This window comes from Cnephaeus nilssonii (assembly GCF_951640355.1).
Source record: "Cnephaeus nilssonii genome assembly, chromosome: 19".
In the NCBI taxonomy this organism is placed as follows: domain Eukaryota; kingdom Metazoa; phylum Chordata; class Mammalia; order Chiroptera; family Vespertilionidae; genus Cnephaeus; species Cnephaeus nilssonii.
The window spans coordinates 30,412,520-30,433,231 of NC_137090.1; the positions used below are offsets into that span (position 1 = coordinate 30,412,520).

General features: G+C 40.4%; 1 long non-coding RNA gene across 1 annotated transcript in view; it reads right to left on the reverse strand.

Annotated features, from left to right (window-relative positions):
• LOC307115081 overlaps nucleotides 1-2,211 on the reverse strand; it is a 71,255-nt gene extending 69,044 nt beyond the window's left edge. The window contains exon 1 of the long non-coding RNA XR_013815066.1: nucleotides 2,026-2,211. This is a non-coding gene — a long non-coding RNA (uncharacterized lncRNA). The remainder of the gene's footprint in view (nucleotides 1-2,025) is intronic.
• Nucleotides 2,212-20,712: the final 18,501 nt, after the last annotated feature.

A 20,712-nucleotide genomic window follows, 5' to 3' on the forward strand; every position in this document is an offset into this window, starting at 1 on the left:
GTGTCAGTTTCTCTACAACCTCACTAACACTTTTTTAAAAAATAGTAGCCATCCTGATAGATACGAAGTGATATCCCATTTTAATTTGATTTTCCTTTCCCTAATGATTAGTGAAGTTGCAAAAATAACATAGAGGGTTTTCATGACCCCTTGCTGAGCTTCCCCTAACGTTAACACCCTACTTTCTTTATGTTTTGTAAGATTTATTGCATCTCTGCTCCACATATCATCTTCAGTCTGTGATCCAGGCTGAAGGGCAGCCTCACCTGGGACATGCTATCCTCCTGGTAAAGAGGGGGAAAGCCATAGTGGAAACATGAGATGAGAATGTCTGCACAGAGATAACATGTGTAACTTCTGCTCACAGCCAATTGACCGAAGCCTGACTATTAATGCCACACAGAAGCTGTCCCCACTGGGAGACATGGCCACAATCCCTTGGAGGCCCAGAACATCTCTTATCCTGAGTACCTGTAGGACTGCTAGGACCTCACCTCTCTCCTATTTCTGAGATGTTCATCTTCCCTCAAGTCCAATACTCAAGCGCTTCCTGGAAGCCAATCCACTCTCTCCTGTTTCAGTTCAGAAGAAACGGGAGAGTCTGGGGACAACTTTTTCAGGAGGCCATCAGCATCACTCTGAATCTGTCTCCAGTAGCTTTTTATCCACTGCCCCTCCTTATTTTCTTACTATTAAAAATAATGACAACTAACACTCACTGCAATTGTGTCCTAGACTTCTAGACAGTCTCATCCCACTTACAACTTACTAACTTATTCATTACTTACAAAAATAAGGTGTTTTTATTATCTTTACTTTTATAGATATGGATAAAACTGAACCACGGGTAGGATGAGTAGCTTTCCTATGGTTGTCCAGCAAAGTGAGCAATGTTACAGTCCTTTTCTTTTTCTTTTATTGTTATTATTTTTAATCCTCATCCAAGGATATGCTTATTGATTTTTAGGGAGAGAGAGAGAGAGAGAGAAACATTGATGTGAGAGAGAACATCGATTGGTTGCCTTCTGTATGTGTCCCGACTGAGGATCAACCCTGCAACCTTTTGTTACACGGATACAATCTTTTTCCTAAACATGTCACTCAACTGCCTCTTGTTTCCCAAGATTTCTTGGTCCTTGTTCTGCAAATAAAACAATTAGAACAATGTGGCTTTAAGAAACTTCAGGCCATGAAGTTTGTATCAGGCAAATACAGGATGTGGATAGAGCTTACTTGTTAAATCTGTGCTCATGGCAGATGTTGCATGTCAGTCCAGGCACCATAAACTCAGACCCAAAGCAAGGTCCACAATTCTCTCCAAGAAATCTCTCTTGGCTTCCCTCGCTAGACAAAAGAGTAAGTAACATCTTAACTCAAGTCCCCTCAAACTCAAAATAGGCCCTGCTAAATGCAATGTGCTACCCTAAGTTGAATCTTAGGAGAGAAAAAGGACATCAGTGAAAACACTGGTGAAATCCAACTGAAGCCTAGAGTTTGGCTTATAGTAATGTACCAATGTGGGCTCCCTGATGTCAAGAAATGTACTATGGCTCTGTACGATCTATACATAAAAAGCCAGCAACCATAATGCTGGAACGACCAGAGACCAAGAACACCATGATCCCTTGCCCAGGCTGGCCCTGCCCCCCAGGGAGGGTTAGGGGCGCCCCTAGGCAACGCGATAGGGTGCGAGTTTGATGAGGGAAAGTCAAAGAAATAAGGGGGAAGGTCTTGCAGGGGTCCTCAAACTTTTTAAACAGGGGGCCAGTTCATTGTCCCTCAGACCGTTGGAGGGCCGGACTATAGTTTAAAAAAAAACTATGAACAAATTCCTATGCACACTGCACATATCTTATTTTGAAGTAAAAAAACAAAACGGCAAAAACACCCACATGTGGCCCGCGGGCCGTCGTTTGAGAACGCCTGGAAGGGTCTGCGGGGTTGGGGTGGTGGGCCCAGAGTAGGTTTGGGGTGTGCTGGGGAAGGAAGAGGAAGATCCGATTGGAAAACGGCTCGGCACAGTACCTTTCTCATTGCGAACCGGGACGGCGCCAGCCGTGGACTGAACGGGCGGTTATTTCATGAGTGCGCTTGGGACCGACATGTTCATGGCAGCAGCAATACTCCCGAAACTTCACTGATTCCAAATAGTAAACAGCTATCAACGCCAAAACAGAAAAATCCTCTCCAATGAGAGACCCTGGACGTTGCAAGGCGACTGAAGGAAACACCACTTAAGGAGGAGCTGGAAAAACCGGAAGTATGCGACCAGAGCATTGTGGGATTGTGGAGGACACCTGGGCGCCTACTGCGCCAACGTGAGCCTGTTATTGCGCATGTACCAGGTACATAGTCAGCCCCATAGGCCTCAGTCTCCCCGTATTTGGACGTCACTTCTGGCGGAAAGTTATTTCAATTGAGGTTTGCTGTTCCCTTGCAGCAGGAAGATCAGAATTGAAGGTTTCATTTGTTACCTTGGTTTGAAGCGGAGGAAAATGGGATAGTGACGAATAAGAAACTTTGGGGACAGTGAAGGGCAGTTTATCCAGACCGTTGAGAGATCAGAATTAGAGTTTAATTGGGATAGAAATCCTGCTAATAGCACATTATGCCTGAAATCCAAGCACACTACTTTTAGGTTTTCCAGTTCAAGTTTTTGGAGACTGCCTATTGAAACATTCTTGGTTGGAAAGTGTTTGAATAGAAGCCCATAAGTATTAAGTATTTGCTTTACCATGCTTAGCTCTCTGTAAGGAATATGGAATAGTGTTAAACACCTCATGTTCTCAAGAAGCTTGAATTTTAAAATAAAAAATAAAGAAGAAATATAAATCTTAAAAATAAAAAAAGAAGAAGCTTGAGTTTTAGGGGCGAAATCAGGCAGGCAGGCAGAGGGGTTAGGGGTGATCAGGCAGGCAGGCAGGTAGGAGCCAGCGGCCCGGATTGCTAGAGGGATGTCCCGGATTGCAAGAGGGTGCAGGCCAGGATGAGGGACCCCCGCCCCGTTCACGAATTTCATGCACCAGGCCTCTAGTGTTAAAAATAAGAAAAATGGATTCCCCAATCTGAGGAACAGAATAAAAAACTAAGATTCCCAGAGACCTATGCAACGCCATCAAGTGTACCATTAAACATGAATGAAAGACCCACAAGAAGAAAAAAAGAGGAAATAACATTTGAAGAAATAATGACTGCCTACTTCCCAAATTTGATGAAAAGCATTATCTTATACATCCAAGGAGATCAACAAACTCAAAGTAGGGTAGACTCAAAGAGATCCACATCAAGATACGTAATAATCAAACAGTCAAAAACTAAGAACAAAGAGAAGATATTGAAAGCAGCAAGAGAGAAGAGATTCATTGCATACTGGGATCCTCAATGAGATTAACAGTTAATTCTCATAAAAAAACCCATAAAGGTCAAAAAAAAGGAATGGCATGTCATATCCAATATGCTGAAACAAACAAACAAAAAAAGTCAGCCAAAAAATTTACTTCGGACAAAAATACCCTTCAGAAATGAAGATGAATGAAGACATTCCTGGCCCTCAAAATATCCCAAGCAGAGTCCTTCAGGTAAAAGGAAAGGGCATCAGACAGTAATTCAAAGACATAAAAGTAAAGATAACCACATACATAAATATAAAAGGCAGTATGCATTTATACTTTTATGTAAACTATTTTTTCTTGCATCTAATTTAAAATGCATATGCATGAAGCAATAATTATAAATCTATGTTGAAGGGAATGCCATGTATACATACATAAATTGTGACCATAACAACTTTAACGTGAGGGAGGGAGTGGAGCTCTGTAGGATTCAAGTTTTTCATATACTATTGAAATTAAAATTTTATAAATACAAACTAGGTTCTGATAAATTACAATGATAATGGTAATCCTCAGAGCAACCACGAAGAAAATAACTCAAAAATATATGATAGAAGAAAAAAAAGAAAGGAAATGGTCCACTAGAAACTACTATTTATCACCAAAAAAAACCAAAACAGTCATGGAGGGGGAGTGAATTCTATAAGATGATCACATAAGACATCTCTCATATCTCCTCCTCAACAACAACAACCTTGCATCCATCCAGGACAAAAGTGCCTTTTTGGGAGCTGTGGGATATAGCACCATTTGCAGGGGAACTGGAAGGAGACTAGCCCACTCATTCATCAGGTAAAAGGCACGCAGATCCTGTTCCTTGCTGTAGAATTTGCCGTGGCACAAAGATCAGCTCTAGTCCCTCTTGGGTGTGGTCGGGAGCCCCTGGAGAACACTGTCGTAGGCAATCATCCACAGGTGAGACAGCCTTTATAGAAGTCCGTATTTTCAGCAGAGAAAATTCAGCACACCACTGGAGCGAAAACAAACAAGTTTGGGCACATTGGAGAGGATAAAAGGGACAGTTTGACGTTACTGACATCTCCACTCCCCCAGGGGCACAGCTCAGTGCCAGAAGAGACCTAGAGCAGTGGTCGGCAAACTCATTCGTCAACAGAGCCAAATATCAACAGCACAACGATTGAAATTTCTTTTGAGAGCCAAATTTTTTAAACTTAAACTATATAGGTAGGTACATTGTCATTAACTTAATTAGGGTACTCCTTCAATCGTACTGTATGTGCGCACCCGCACATGGTATTTTGTGGAAGAGCCACACTCAAGGGGCCAAAGTGCCACATGTGGCTCGCGAGCCGCGGTTTGCCGACCACTGACCTAGAGCATTATTTCTCCTGTAGGGGAAAGTCAAAGTGTGGAGTGAGCTTCCACCATGCCTCAGCTGTGCTGAATGCTACCAAAGAAACCGTTTCTCTCCTGCCCCAGTACTGAGTTGTGAGCTGCATGACTGGGAGGCAAGAAGAGACTGGTAGAGCAGCAAATAGAACTTTTGAAAGGTACTAAAGAGAGACAGACCTTATTAGCTGCATTGGGAACTTCATCAAGTAACCCACCCACAATCCACTGGAGCGGTCTCACTTGCAGATCCTGCTAACCAGCCCGCAGATACCCCGAGTATGGCTGGTTCCCTGTGAGTGCTGTCAATAATGGTGAGAGCGAGCTTTGGCATACATCTCGTGAGCATGCACAGAAAGCTGGCCTGAGTCAGTGGCCAGGGAGAGACCACAAATGTCACCTTTAGCTCTGCCCTTGAGAAAGCAAGAGAGGCTGGCCAGCACTGGCCTGGTGTGTTTCGAGATTGAGAGAAGTCATTCAAACTTAAGAGTTCTGCCACAAGAGGGAGCTAGAAGCATGGAGTAGACGTCTTCATAGAAGTTCTGAGAAAGCCTCAAAATTCCTAGCAGGGCTGATGTATTTCTCTCCAGAAGTCAGTCATTAAAGACTGGAGCAGGTAACTTTCACTTCAGATTTAAAAAGAGAAATACAAGATTTCAGGAAAACAAAAAAATTTAAAAAATGTAACACCACCAAAGGATTACAATAATCTTCCAGTAACTGACCCCAAAGACAAGAGGATCTATAATACACCTAAAAAAGAATTCAAAATAGCCATTTTAAAGAAGTTCAATGAGCTATAAGACACTATGGAAAGACAGTTCAACAAAATCAGGAAAAAATACATACACAAAATTAGAAGTTTAACAGATAGAAATCACACCAAAAAATATAACTTTTGGAGCTGAAGATGCAATAAATGAAATAAAAATAAATGCAGTAGAGATGTTCAATAGCATAATGGACTAAGAACAAAAAAATTTTACTTAGAAGACAGGACCTTTGAAATTATCTACTCAGAAAAGAACCAAAAAAGAGAATGAAAAGAGTGAAGAAATCCTATGTAATCTCTGGGATAGAATCAAAAGTTATTGGAGTCCTAGAAAGAGAGAGAAGAGAAACGGGAGAAAGCTTCTGTAAAAAAGTAATGGCTGAAAACATTCCAAATCTGGGAAGGCATTTTGGACATCCAAGTTTTTGTTGTTGTTGTTGTTGTTATTATTATTATTATTATTATTATTATTACTAGAGGCCCGATACACGAAATTCTTGCAAGAGTAGGCCTTCCTTCCCCTGGCTGCTGGCACTGGCTTCCCTCCAGCACCCGGGACCCAGGCTTCCCTCACAGAGGGAGGCCCCGCCCACCCACAGCAGCCCTCCAGTCGGTCATTGGCCTGGGTCTCCCTCTTTGGGGCGATTGTGGAGCCCCCTGATTGATCACCCCGCCTGCCAGTGGCCTAGGCCTCCCTCTGCAGAGTGATCATGGGGTGATGGCTGGGCCCCCGACCAATCGCATCACACTTGCCTTGGCTGGCCTGGCGCCAGTGGGTGTCATAGCGTGGTCTCAGATGGTTGACTGAATGGTCGTTCCACTGTTCGGTCTTTTCGTCGATTTGCATGTTATGCTTTTATTATATAGGATTATTATTATTATGGGCATTCAAGTTTTTGAGGCTCATAGTTCCCCAAATAAACTCAAAGAGATCTTCTCCAAGACACAATGTAATAAAACTGTCAAAAATCAAAGACAAGAGATATTTTCAAAAGCATAAGGAGAAAATAGCTCATAACTTACAGGGAAACTCCCAAGACTATCAGCAAATTTCTCAGTAGAAACCTTAAGTCAGGAGAGAGTGGGATGATGTTATTGAAGTGCTGAAAGTAAAAACTGCTAACCAAGTTGTCCTTTAGGAATGAAGGAGAGATTTTTAAACAAACAAAACCTGAGGGAATTTATCACCACTAGACCTGTCTTACAAGAAATACTGAAATAATATAAAGGATGTTAATTAGTTACATGGGAACATAGGAAAATATGCAACACGTTGGTAAATATACGTGTATATACTCCAATTTAGAATACTCTAACACTGTAATATGATAGTCTATTAACCACTTAACTATAGAATAAAGGTTAAAGGACAAAGTATTAAAAACAAATATAGCTACAATAATTAGTAGCATCAAAAACACAAAAGGGAGTGACATGGTAGAGTTTTGTATGCAATTGAAGTTAAGCTGTTACCAGTGTAAAATAGATTGTTGTATCTATAACATGTGTTATGTAAGCCCCGTGGTAACCACAAAGCAAAAATTTACAGTAGACACAAGGCAAAGAAAGGGGAAGCATTATGGATTAGGGCTCAAAACATTTCTTGACCTGTTATTTTCTTGTAAATATTTTTCAACAAAGGCATTTTAAAGATTAATTTCAACAAGGCTAGTAAACTTTAATTATTAAAGCTCCGTGTTTATCTTAACAAGTCAATCACACAAATGTAGAATTTGGGGAATGGATGGGTAGAAGTGAGAAGATTTAACTTTATAACAATGCATAGGAAATCATTTAGGACAGTCGCTGGCTATGAGTGTCAAAATAGGCCAAAAATGTGTTGAACTCACCAAAAAAAATTTGCCTAATTTTAGAATATTAGGGTCTTAAAAGGGAGGGAGGGATACATTCATTCATGAGATATTTATTGTCAGAGTCCTGGGGATAGAAAAGTTAATAAAATAGGCATACTTCCTGTTTTGTGGCACTTACAGCTTATTTGACAATGACAGACAACTAAAATTCAAATGTTTACTGAGTGACTCTTACGTACCAGGAACTTTAAAGTGTTGAATGGTTATTAAGACACAGTTCTTGCTGTCATGGAGGCAGCATTGTGGGGGAGATAATCAATATGCAGGGAAAAGTATCAGATCATGAACTTTAGATTCAATGGAGGGAATTAGCATAGAGTGATGAGAAATAGCAACTGGTGGATGCTCTAGGTGGGGTGATCCAAGAGATCTCTAGGAAAGAACATTTAAGGTAGGATGTGGCTACATCTTAGAAGGAGCCATCATGTGAGATTCAAGGAGAGCCCAAGGCCAACAAAGTGAAGAACTAGCACAAAGGTGTGTTTGAGGAACAGAAAGTCAGTATGGCCAGTGTCCAGAATGGCATTTGTATAAGGCCTGGTTGTATAGGGCCATATTTATAAGGCCGTAGTAAGGAATTTGGATCTTATTCTAACTATGATGGGAAACTTTCCTTCTAAGCAAAGGAATGACATAGTCAGATTTGTTATTGGAACATCCTGTGGCCCTACTGTGTGATCTCTCCCCAGGTTGAAAATAAGGAATCCAGTTAGTTCACGAGTCTGGTGCAGTAGTCCAGGCACACAGGAGTGACTCAGACTAAAATAGAAGCAGTCCTGAGGGAGGCATGGAAAGATCTGAACAGCAATAGTTCTGGCCAAGTCATAAATTTATATTTTCTTGGTATCGACTTAATTCTAGTCCTTTCCCTGGTAATTTTGCCTGGGTTTTCTAAGAATTACTTTCATAGCTATGACTAATGATGTTTTTCTAATAGTCTTATTTAATCTGTATTGCATGTTTTGTTGGTTGAAATGTTTAGAACAACATAAAATAACGACTATAATGGTAGACATTCTTGTATTGTTTTCTGACTTTAATGGGAACATCCCTAGCAGTGTTTTACCTTTAGGTTTGCTGTTTTTAGTCAGATATTCTTCATCTAGAAAGGAAATTTCCCTCTATTTTTAGTTTTTAAAGAATTTAAATTATGTATGGCTCAGGAATTTAGTCAAATATGCTTTGGGGGTATCTATTAACATAATTATATAAGTATTTTCATTTGATTTGTTGATGACATTTTTGAAAATGAGAATACATTTGTTAAAGCTGGGGATAGTGATACAAGGAAGGGCTTGGGATAGAAGAAGCAAGAGGAGAGAGCCTAGGCGGGCTGCTGTGGCTCCCCAGAAATGTTACAGGAAAGAAATGAGCCAAGACTGGGCTGCATTAGCGCGTTGAAAAGTCCAAGTAAAGGGCGGCCTTGGAGACAGGTTTAGGGGGTTAGCCGCTGCCCTTTCCTCCCCTGGTTGCAAGTCTCGTGGGGACCCTTTGAGTTTAGCAGATGCAGGACGGTGGGGGAAGAAAGGCGCGGGCGTGCTCCCAGAGGAAGAGCGTTGTTGAGGACATATTAACAGATTTAACAACGTTAAGCCAGCTTTGAACTCCTGTGATCAGGTAGAGTAATTAAAAAAAAAAAAAAAGGTTTACAGTTTACCTGCATCTTATGTAGACTTGAATTATACCGATTTAAAATTGTTGATCTAATAATAGTAGTCAAGACTCACTTTGATTTCAAAATTTGAAGTAATACATATACAGTAAACCCTTGATTTGATGGGTAATTCAGCTTCAGCTCTTCATTCTCTTACAGTTCTGTGAAATTAACCTGGATCTTAGAAGTTAAAAAAAAAATAGCATCAGATGTTGAGTTTGCAGGATTCATTTTTTGTTTAAAGAAAAAGTTTGTTCTTTTTATAGAAAATCATTTCAATATCCTGAGGTCTCATATTAGCAAATTCTAAAATATTATTCTAATCACCAATTTCAGATTGTAAGCAAAATTTAAAGCACTTTGGTTTATAGCTGTGGTTATAAACAATTTTTAGAAGTTTCAAATAACTTATCCATTGAATGTGACTTGACCTTTTTAAGAAGGCTGTGCTACCTAAAGACAAAACCTTATTTCTTTTCTACACCTTTGGTTTGCATATTTCTGCATGGGTTCACTTCTTTGGTGGTATTTGAGAGCCAACAATGCAAATAAATGAGTACTACCTCAAAAATAAATGTTTGGAAAACTTGGGAGTCTTACTGTGCCTAGCTAACTAAGCACTTTGGCTTTTAGCTGGAATACCGAGTTCAGTTCAGAAGGCAAGAAAGACAATCAGCAAATGTAATGGAAAGGCACTCCCATTAGCTAGCTACCAGGGTAGCAGCCGCAGCCATAGTTCACAGGTGACAAGATGTTCCTGTCTCAGCCACCAGGACACCCCTCAATGCCACCCTCCCACTGCTGGAGTGGGCCTGTCACCCTTGCCTTCTTAGCAGTTACTGTGTTTGACGTTTGTGAGTTCGTGTTATTGTTGAGTTACAGTTTTGATAAAGAGACATCTCAGTGTACTACTCCTTATATTTTTAATCCTTCGAATATGTCGGAGACTGGCCCCTTGGAGAGATACAAGAGGGTAACATTGAAAACGACTGTGGGTGACCCCATTCCTGTGTCTCCTGTTTTGTAGTGACAAGGCTGGGCACCGTTTGCTGCAGGGCAGTGCGACATGTGCAGGCTGCCCAGGGTGGAGCGCCCGGGCTCAGGTCCTGCAGTAGCTAATCTTTGAAACTTCAGTCCTGAGTCCGTGATGATTCTGAAGTGATTTGCAGAGCCTGGAAGGGAGAGAGACCAGGAAAAGCCAGTAATAACAGTACAGAAGTTGCTAACAAAGAACAGACAAGCAATGCTTTAGAGCGATTTTATTTTTAAAGCTCAAGAATTGGTTGTATTTTTAAAGTGTGACGTTTGCCCTCAGCACACTGTTTGAGAACCAAGTCAGCTTGTCACTATGGGCCTGAGCACCAGGTTCAGGCACTGCTCTCCTGAGTGGTCTCGTGGTGAGATGGCTGATGATCACACCTTCTTTACCGCACTGCACCCTCAAAGACATGAGCACAATGAGTTCCTAATGATAAGTTGCATAACCACACTCTTGGGTTCCCTCTTGGGTTTTAATCTGAATGCCGGGCTATCTTAGAATCACCATTAGTAACATTGAAAAATGTATACAAATAGGTAAATCAAACTTAAGAACTAGATCTCTTCCAGATTAAAAAATTTGAAGCTTTTAGCTTGCCTGGTGTCAACCCATGAAACAAAAAGTTCTTGGTTCAGTTCCTGGTCAGGGCACTGGTCAGGGTTGCTGGCTCGATCTCCAGTAAGGGGGTGGGTGCAGGAGGTAGCCGAGCAATGTTTCTCACTGATGTTTCCATCTCTCTATCCTTCTCCTTTCCTCTCTCTTTAAAAAAAATCAATAAAAAGATTTTTAAAAGTTTTTGAAGCTTTTAAATATATGTTGTGATGGCCATTTAATTCTGTGCAGACCAGTGCCCTTCATGGCTGGCAGCGGCTCACCTTGCGAAGTGGAGGGGCCAGCCTCCCTTGTTTCCTTGAGTGCAAAAGGCCTCATGGTGCTGGGGCTGTTCCCAGGAGCAGGACACGCTTCTGCTAGCGGCTGTGTGTCCTCTGAGGGCATCCCTCCAGCTGCTCTGGTCATAGTGCTGGTGATTTCAGGAGTCATGAAGGAGATTAGCAATAGTGTGTGCATGCGTGTGCTTGAATATGTGTGCGTGTATGGATGTTGGTGTGGCTGAAATTGTCATGTTATCAGCCACAAGTGATCTCATCTGAAATAGTGTTTTGAAATGGGAATTGTTTTGTCCTATATGCTGACATGTCCAGAATTTCATTTAATAATGCAAAGAAAATGCGTGGTTACTGAAAAATGTGCATTGATAGAGAATTTTGTACAAGATGCATCGGACAAAGCAACACTCCTTTTCAACCACTGCACATCGGTTTCTGTAGAGTCAAAGATTCTGTACATATTTTGCCATCTGAAGAATCCTTTGTAAAAGTATTTGTTGCTTAAATCTGTGAAAAACAAGTTTCTTTGGAGAAAGTATGCATTTGTAAGTGTTGTGTAGAAGCAAGTGTTTTTATTGTATTGATGTAATTGTTTTTAAGTGTTCAGTGTCTTCATTGCAAAATGAAATTCATTAAAAATCCATGTTCCATAAAAAAAAAAAGAAAGAAAGGGGAAGCGAAGCCTTCCACTCTATGAAAGCATTGAATCACAAAGGAAGGCAGCAAGAAAGGAAGGAAGAAGCAAGGGAACGCACTCCAGGACAACCAGAAGACAGTTAATAAGATGGCATTGTTAAGTCCTTAATGGTCAATAATTACTCTGAATAAAATGGATTAAATTCTCCAATCAAAAGACATAGAGTGGCTGAATGGACTAGAAAAACAAGACTCAACTCTATGCTGCCTATAAGAGACTCATTTGAAGTTTAAGGATACACATGAAATCAAGATGAATGGGGCGGAGAAGATATCCCATGCAAGCAAAAAACAAAAGGGAGAAAGGGTAGCTATATTTGTATCAGACAAAATAGACTTTAAGCCAAAAACTGTCAGAAGAGATAAAGAAGGTCATTGTATAATGACAAACGGGTCAATTCATCAAGAGGATATAACAATCATGAATATATATATGCATCCAACATTAGAGCACCTAAATATATTAAGCAAATACTAACAGATCTAAAGAGAGAAATAGACAGCAATACAATAATAGTAAGGAACTTAAGTACCCCACTTTGAACAATTGGTAGATCATTCAGACAGAAAATCAGTAAAGAAACATTAGAGCAAATATACCTAATAGATATATACAGCACATTCTATCCAAAAGCAGAATAGACATTCTTCTCATCACACATAGAACATTCTCCAAGATAGATTATATAATAGATAACAAAAAATCATAGCAAATTTAAGAAGATAGAAATCATGTCAAGTATTTTTTCCAACCATAATGATATGAAACTATAAATCAGGAGGACACATGGAAAATCCACAAATATGGAAATTAAACATACTTTGAATGCAATTAAACATACAAAGAAGCAACTAAAAGAAAAACCAAAAAAAATATCATCAGACAAATGAAAATGGCAACACAATATACCAATAGTTATCAATGCAGCAAAAGCACTTCTAACAGGGAAGTTTATAGCGATAAGTGCCTACATTTAGAAAAAAAGAAATGTCTCAAATAAACAAATTAAAGTTATACCTAAAGGAATTGGAAAAAGAAGAACAAACTAAGTACAAAGATAGCAGAAGGAAGAAAATAACAAATATCAGAGCAGAAATAAGTGAAATAGAGTCCAGAAAAAAAATAAAAAGATCAACTAAACTAAAAGCTATTTTTTTAAAGAATGAACAAAATGGACAAATCTTTAGCTAGACTAAGAAAAAAAGAGAGAAGACTCAAGTAAATAAAATCAGAAATAAAAACAGGAGACATTACAAGTACCACAGAAATACAGAGACTACTATGAGCAATTATACATCAACAATTAGATAACTTAGAAGAAATGGATAAGGTCTAGAAACATGCAACCTACCAAGATTGAATCATGAAGAAATAGCAAATCTGAGTAAGTCAATAATGAGTAAGGATAGTGAATCAGTAATCAGAAACCCTCCAACACAGAAAATACCAGGACCAGGTGTTTACCCTGGGGAATTCTGCCAAACATTTAAAGAAGAATGAATGCCAATACTTCAGAAACTCTTCTAAAATATAGAAGAGGAAGGAACACTCTCAGCAGCACATTAACAGAATCATATACCATAATCAAGTGGGAGTTATCCCTGGGATGCAAAATGGTTTAACATAAACAAATCAATAAGTGTAATATACCACATTAATAAAATAAAAGATAAAAATCATATGATCCTTTTTTTAAAAAAAATTTAATTGATTTCAGAGAGGAAGGGAGAAGTAGAGAGAGAGAGAAACATCAATGATGAGAGAGAATCATTGATCGGCTGCCTCCTACTGGGGATGGAGCCCGAAACCCAGGCATGTGCCCTTGAACAGAATCAAACCGGGGACCCTTCAGTCTGCAGGCCAACACTCTATCACTGGGCCAAACTGGTTAGGGCAAAAATCATATGATCCTTTTAATAACTGAAAAATAAAAGCATTTGACAAAATACAAAATCCTTTCCTTATAAAAGCTTAACAAATTGAGTAATAAAGCCCACATATGACAACCCCACAGCTGACATTAACTCAAAAGCTAAAAAATGTTTCTCTAAGCCCGGCTTAGAGTCTAAGGTTAGGAACAAGACAGAGGCGCTCACTCTCACCACTCCTACTCAACATAGCCCTGAAATTCCTAGCCAGAGAAATCAGCCAAGAAAAATAAACAAATGGCACTCAAATCAGAAAGGAAGAAGTAAAGTTTTCTCTGTTTGCAGATGATATAATCATAGAAAATCCTTAAGACTCCACCAAAAAAATTGTTAGAAGTAATCAACAAATTCAGTAAATGTTATAAAACCAACATACAGAAATGAGTAGTGTTTCTATACAATAATAACAAAATATCTGGGGGGGGAAATGAAGAAAACAAACCCTTTCTCAAGGGCATCAAAAACAATAAACTACTTAAGAATAAATTAAATCAAAGAGGTGGATGATCTTTACACTGAAAACTATAAGACTTTGATGAGGAATTGAAAAATAAATGGAAAGATATCCCATGTTTATGGTCAGAAAAAAAATTAATATTGTTAAAATGCCCACATTATCCAAGGCCATCTATGGAATCAATGAAAACGCCATCAAAATGACAATGGCATTTTTTCACAGAAATAAAAAAATCCTAAAATTCATATAGAAACTCAAGGACCCCAAATAAGCAAAGCAATCCTGAGAAAGAAGAACAAAGCTAGCGGCATCACAGTTCCTGATTTCACACTACATTACAAGGCTAGTATAGTAATTAAGTCCTAGCCGGTTTGGCTCAGCAGATAGAGCTTCAGCCTGCGGACTGAAGGGTTCCAGGTTCAAGTCCAGTCAAGGGCACATACCTCGGTTGCAGGCTTCCAGCCCTGGTTGGGGACATGCAGGAGGCAACCAATTGATGTGTCTCTCTCACATCGGTGTTTCACTCTGTCTCTTCCTCTCCCTTCCACTCTCTCTAAAAATTAATGGGGAAAAATATCCTCAGGTGAGGATTAAACACACACACACACACACACACACACACACACACACACACAAAACTAAGCTATAGTAATTAAACCAGCATTGTACTGTTATAAAAAATGGACACAGACCAACAGAACAGGATCAAGATCCCAGAAATAAACCCTCACATTGTAGTCAACTATCTCCTGGACCAAACACACACACACACACACACAGAGAGAGAGAGAGAGAGAGAGAGAGAGAGAGAGAGAGAAGGTTCTGCTTCTTAGAAGCACCAAGTAGATGGAATATACACACTGGGTTAGAAAATAAGCTGTTCTGATGGCTTACATCAAAGTGATCTGAGAAGACTCCGTGGATAAGGCGGTAGCATGTAGATTGAATCTTTACCAATTTCTGTAACTGGGAGTAATGGAAATTTGAAAAAGGGGTAATGAAGTGGCATGAGCAAAGTCACAGAGGCAAGAATAAACTTGATGTAAAGCTAAAGCCAGACTAAATGCCCGAATTGCTTCCAAAGCAGTGTTCAAGGTTGTGTAATGCTCCTACATGTTGAAAATGTTTCCTTTCTTGCATCCATGCCCATCATGGGTGATCCAGTTATGAGTATGAAGAGGCAACACAAGGCCTCTCATTGAAGCTGGCAAATGAGCTCAAAAGGAGCCTGGGGGCGTTGCTAGAAATACATGACAAAGATTCATTCAAGCATGTTAGGGTTTGTTTACAAACCAGAAACACCATGAGGCAACACCCGAGTGTCCCAAAGAAGAAACAAATGCTGAATGGTTTTATGGTCAAAAGTACATTTTTCAAAAATGTACTTATGGTACAAAGTATTGTTGTACCATAATACAACAATTATTAAGTCCTAACTTATGGTAAAAAGTTCTTATGGTAAAAAGTGCATTTTTCAAAAATCTTTTTTTTTCAATTACAGCTGACACACAATATTATATTAGTTTCAAGTGTACAACATGGTGATTAGACTTTTGTGTAACTTATGAAGTGATCACCCCATGAGTCTAGTACCCATCCGACACCACACGTAGTTATTACAGTATTATTGACAATATTCCCTATGCTGTACTTTACATCCCTGTGACTTTTGTAACTAGCGATTTGTACTTCTTAATCTCTTCACCTTTTTCACCCAGCTCCCCAAACCTCCTCCTGTATGACAACCTTCGGTTCTTATATCTCTATGCATTTGTTTCTATTTTGTTTGTTTATTTTGTGTTTTAGATTCCACTTACAAGTGAAATCATATAGCATTTGTCTCTCTCTGTCTGACTTAGTTCACTTAGCATGATACCCTCTAGGTTCATCCATGTTGTCACAAATGGCAAGATTTCATTCTTTTTTATTGGCTGAGTGATATTCCAGTGTATATATGTACCACATCTTCTTTATCCACTCGTCCATCAGTGGACACTTAGGTTGTTTTCATATCTTGGCTATTGTAAGTAATACTATGATGAACATGGGGGTACCTATATCTTTTCACAAATAAGTGTTTTGGATTCCTTCCAAACTGTGGGATGCTTCTTTCCTGTCTATCTCACTGTGGTATTGTGAACATCCTCCCAAAAATCAATACTTTTAAAAAAAATTTTAGGAGGTTATGTCCCAATTAAACCATAATATTATTATAGAAATGAATGTTTTTAAATGTATGACTCTTAATTTTCACATGACATATTTTTGGATAAAACTTGACAGTGGTGGCTTTTTAAAGAATGTTCTGGAAGAATGAGTATATTATTGGCCTTGGACTTGCCCACAGGTTTGGCTTACTTGCAAGACAGGAGAGTCAGGTAGGCTGGGGCCAGGTGTAGCCAACTCAGCAGCTCCAGACCTGACATTTATCCGAATACCTTCTTCCTGTCCAAGTCTGTTTCTTTTCTCACCATCCCACTCCCTACCCAACAGTCTCCCCCCTCATCTATTGCATCAACCTTGTGGCTGGCTGGTTTTCCCCTTTCTGAGGAAGCCTTGAATCCAGAATAATTCAAACATCACATCACCTGCATTGAGAAATCAGGGAGGGGTCTGACAGATGACCTTGTAAAGTCTCCTCCACATCTGGAAACCATATGTCTTAAAAACTTCTATCTTGAAGAAGAGCAAGGAGGGTGAGGATCCTAAACCCAAAGCAGGATACTGACAAGCCCTTGACCACTTCAGGCTTTGAGCTTCTTGAAGGCAGAGAATTTGCATCAAAGCCCTAGTAGAAATCTCAAGGTGTCAGGAGAAATTAGACACCTTAGAGTCAACCAGACAGCATACTGGTGACAATTCGCTGCCATCGCTGATGCTCAAGCCAGGTCCAGCAGCCATTTCTGCCTCTCCTCTCATCCTCATCCCCAAACACCGGTAAGCAGTGTAATCTCCAATTCCAGGAGAGAACAGGAGGCCAACCAGGGGTAGGAGGGGAAACAGATAGAGGCTTTAGTAATGAGGTGCAGCAAAAGCACTCTGGTACAGGCAAACATTAAGCAGAGATGAGCTCTGCATGCTCAAGCCCAAACAGAATCTGCTCACACTCTCTTTATTAAGCCATATCTCTTCAGTTTCAAGGAAGTCTAAATCCCTTGTCCTCATGTAGGTCTGGACCCCTTGATCCGTTGGGTACAGAGGATTCGAGAGGAATCCCAAACCACAACCAGCAATGGAAACTGCTACATAACTGCACTGAGTTGGATGGCATTCAAAGATTAGACGGGTCATACCACTCATGTGGCTAGAAAATGTGGGCGAGTTGACTGGGCCCCAGTCAAAGGGGATTTACAGCAGATCAATGACTCTCATATTGGCATCCACAGTCGCTTAGACACTAATAAAAACACAGATCTCTAGGTATCATTGCCAAAGATTCTGATGCAGAGTGTTGGTGGGGAAGACACCCCTTCCATCTTCTTAACTAGTTCGCAGCCATGTCTGTGGACTAGTGATGGGATGTACTTTGAGGTTTCCTGATATTCTCTCTTTCAGATCAACGCAGTCTCTGGGCTTGACCTGTACCTTCTGTTTGAGCTTCCTCACCCCCTAAATTTGGCTGCTGGATGTGTACCAGTGCTGAAGTAGCAGAGGCTACAAATGCCCACCACATGTTCATGTGCTCTTCTATACTTTCCAGCCTAAATGTCATTTATTGGGGGGGGGGGCATGTGACTGAATTCCAATCAATTGGGTGAGGTTAAAATAACATAAGCCACTTCTGGACCTAGTCCCTATAAACAACCCATCCTTCCAGCCTCATCTTCCTATGTCACGCTGACCTTGGAGGTGGTGTGCTCCATAAAGCTGTTTCTGGGTGAAGGCAGCCCATATCCCCAAGTCACTGGTCACTGCTTGAAGAGAACCACCTGGTCTACCCTGATCTGTCTCGTGGGAGAATAATCCTTTGTTGTGTTAAGCCATTAAAGTTTGGAGACTAATTTAACCTTAATTCATAGAGGATTTGGTGCCATGATCATGTGTTGCCATTAAAAACCTAAAATATGCCCTTAGCCAGTTTGGCTCAGTGGATAGAGCATCGGCCTGAGGACTGAAGAGTCCCAAGTTCGATTCCGGTCAAGGGCACATGCCCGGGTTGCGGGTTCAATCCCCCAGTGGGGGGCATGCAGAAGGCAGCCAATCAATGATTCTCTCTCATCATTGATGTTTCTATCTCTCTCCTCCTTTCCTCTCTGAAATCAATATATATATATATATATATATATATATATATATATATATATATATATAATTAAAAAAACAAACAAACAAAAATAAAAACCTAAAATATGTAGCATTGGCCAGAGACATCCAGCAGCAAGAAGTAAGGAAGCTCACATCTCAAGTCGAAAAGATGGAGATTCACATTCCAAACTGTCAAAGCTATCAGGTCTTGTCTACGGAAATTGTCTCTCCAAGGAGAAGTGTTAAAAGTATATATTAGCAATATGTTGGTCATTTTTGTCTGCATTTGTTAAGAAAGTGATGATTTCAGAAAAGAATTGACTGGCTTTAAACTAGAAATGAAATGGAACAAAGTCCACAAAGTCAACATTGTTGGAAAAGCCATCTGTTTCTAGATCACAAACTTTCATAGAAGGTACTTAAGAGAGAAAAAGATTTCAGTAATAAAAATTCAAAAAATAACTCAATTAAATGAAGTGGCAGGGGGGAAATTAGATTGACGTTGTAACCTTGCCATTTCAAGCTTCACTAAGAGAATGGAGAAAGGGATGGAGGAAGGGAGAGAACAGGAAAGAGAGAAAGGGAGAGAGGGGAGAGGAAAAGACAGGAAAAGAATTTAAGAAGTATATTTAGGCCGAAACCGGTTTGGCTCAGTGGATAGAGCGTCGGCCTGAGGACTGAGGGGTCCCAGGTTCGTTTCCGGTCAAGGGCATGTACCTTGGTTGCGGGCACATCCCCAGTAGGGGGTGTGCAAGAGGCAGCTGATCGATGTTTCTCTCTCATCGATGTTTCTAACTCTCTATCCCTCTCTCTTCCTCTCTGTAAAAAATCAATAAAATATATTTTTTTAAAAAGAAGTGTATTTAGAAAGAAACTTGGGCTGTGGCTGCTGGTAAGTGGAATTGACTGGGTAGGGAGAGATCAGAAACCTATTATCAAGAGAACTGTATTACGTTGCCAATAAGACCATGAACGAGCCTGAACTGAAAACAGAAAGAGCCACTGACAGTACAAAACTGCAAGCAAACTCCAAGCTCTGGTGCAGCAAGCAGTCTTCGCCAGCTGCAGAGCTCCCAGAAGAATGTCTCTCTCCACATGAGGAATGGCCAAGGGGACCGATGTCAAAGGAGGGAACTCCGAGGGTGAGGGACTTAGGCAACATCTGCCTGAATGGCTGCAGGAAGGCTGCAGCGTGTTGGCCACTGGTGTCTCCTATCCTCCCCTCCATCGATGAGGATGCTGTCTTGTCCAAACTTAAAAATCAGATAATGGGCAAATAACTTGTCTTCTTAGTTCACAGGTGACTTGACAAAGGAGATCCATGTCCTACTCACCCGACAGAGAGGACCATCTGCCATCCAGAGGTTCTGGCCACTTAGGTTGACCCAATGACTCCATAGGACTGTCTTAGGGATGGGTTCATTGTGTTAACCTCTGTTGAGAAGAGTGAGCCAAGGACAGACTGTGATGGAAACTATTAGTGCTCACCAAATAGTCCTGTGCTCTGCTTCATTTCTCAGCCTCCTTTGCACTTAGACGAGAGTCATAGGATGAGTTAAGGCCAACAGGATGTAGATGGAATTGATATAAGCCACTTCTATGACTGGTTCTTCAAAACATCCTACGCAATCTCCCACCCGCTCTCCCTCTGCCTGGGGGGACTTGGGAGCTACATGTTCCAGATGACGGCTGTAATTTACAAAGAGCCTGGTCCCTGAGTCACTCCTCAGAAGAGAGTACCTTCAGCAAGCTGCTTGACCAAGAGGAGACCATGACATAAACAAAAGACAAGTATCTGTTGCAAAGAGTCTCTGAGATTTCCATGCTTGTTATTGTTGACGCATATGCTATGCATTACCGTGACCAATGGTTCAGGGAACTATTTCAACACAATGCCTCAGTGTTCACCTTTGTAGCTGATCACCCCAAGAGGATTATATGCGATGATGTAACTTGCAGTGAGAATATTTTATAAACAGGGCTTTGGTTTTTCTGATGGACTCTGAGAAGCAGCCTTCATTTCTGCTGTGCAGCCTTCATTATAAATGGTTGCACAGCAGAGAAAGTCATTTCACGCCCCTAAACCTTTGTTTTCTCATTTTTAAAATGAACTTAATTAGGATACCTACTTCATAGATTTCTTGGAAGGGTTAAATATGTCAACACAAGTAAAATGCAATAATAATGTGGCTTGCATAAATTGCGCAAGTTAGCGTGCTTATTGAGAGCTTGCTGTTCGCTAGACATATTGTTAGAATTTTTATACTAACATATACTTTGGGATCATTTTCCTCCAAAAGTAGCAAGAAACTGCAGACATGGTCTCAGTGAACCTTGAGAAAGAGAGATAGCAGCCCCTACTTGGTCCTGTTTTGCAGACGGGAAAACTGAGTCCAAGGACTCTAATGCGGTAAAGG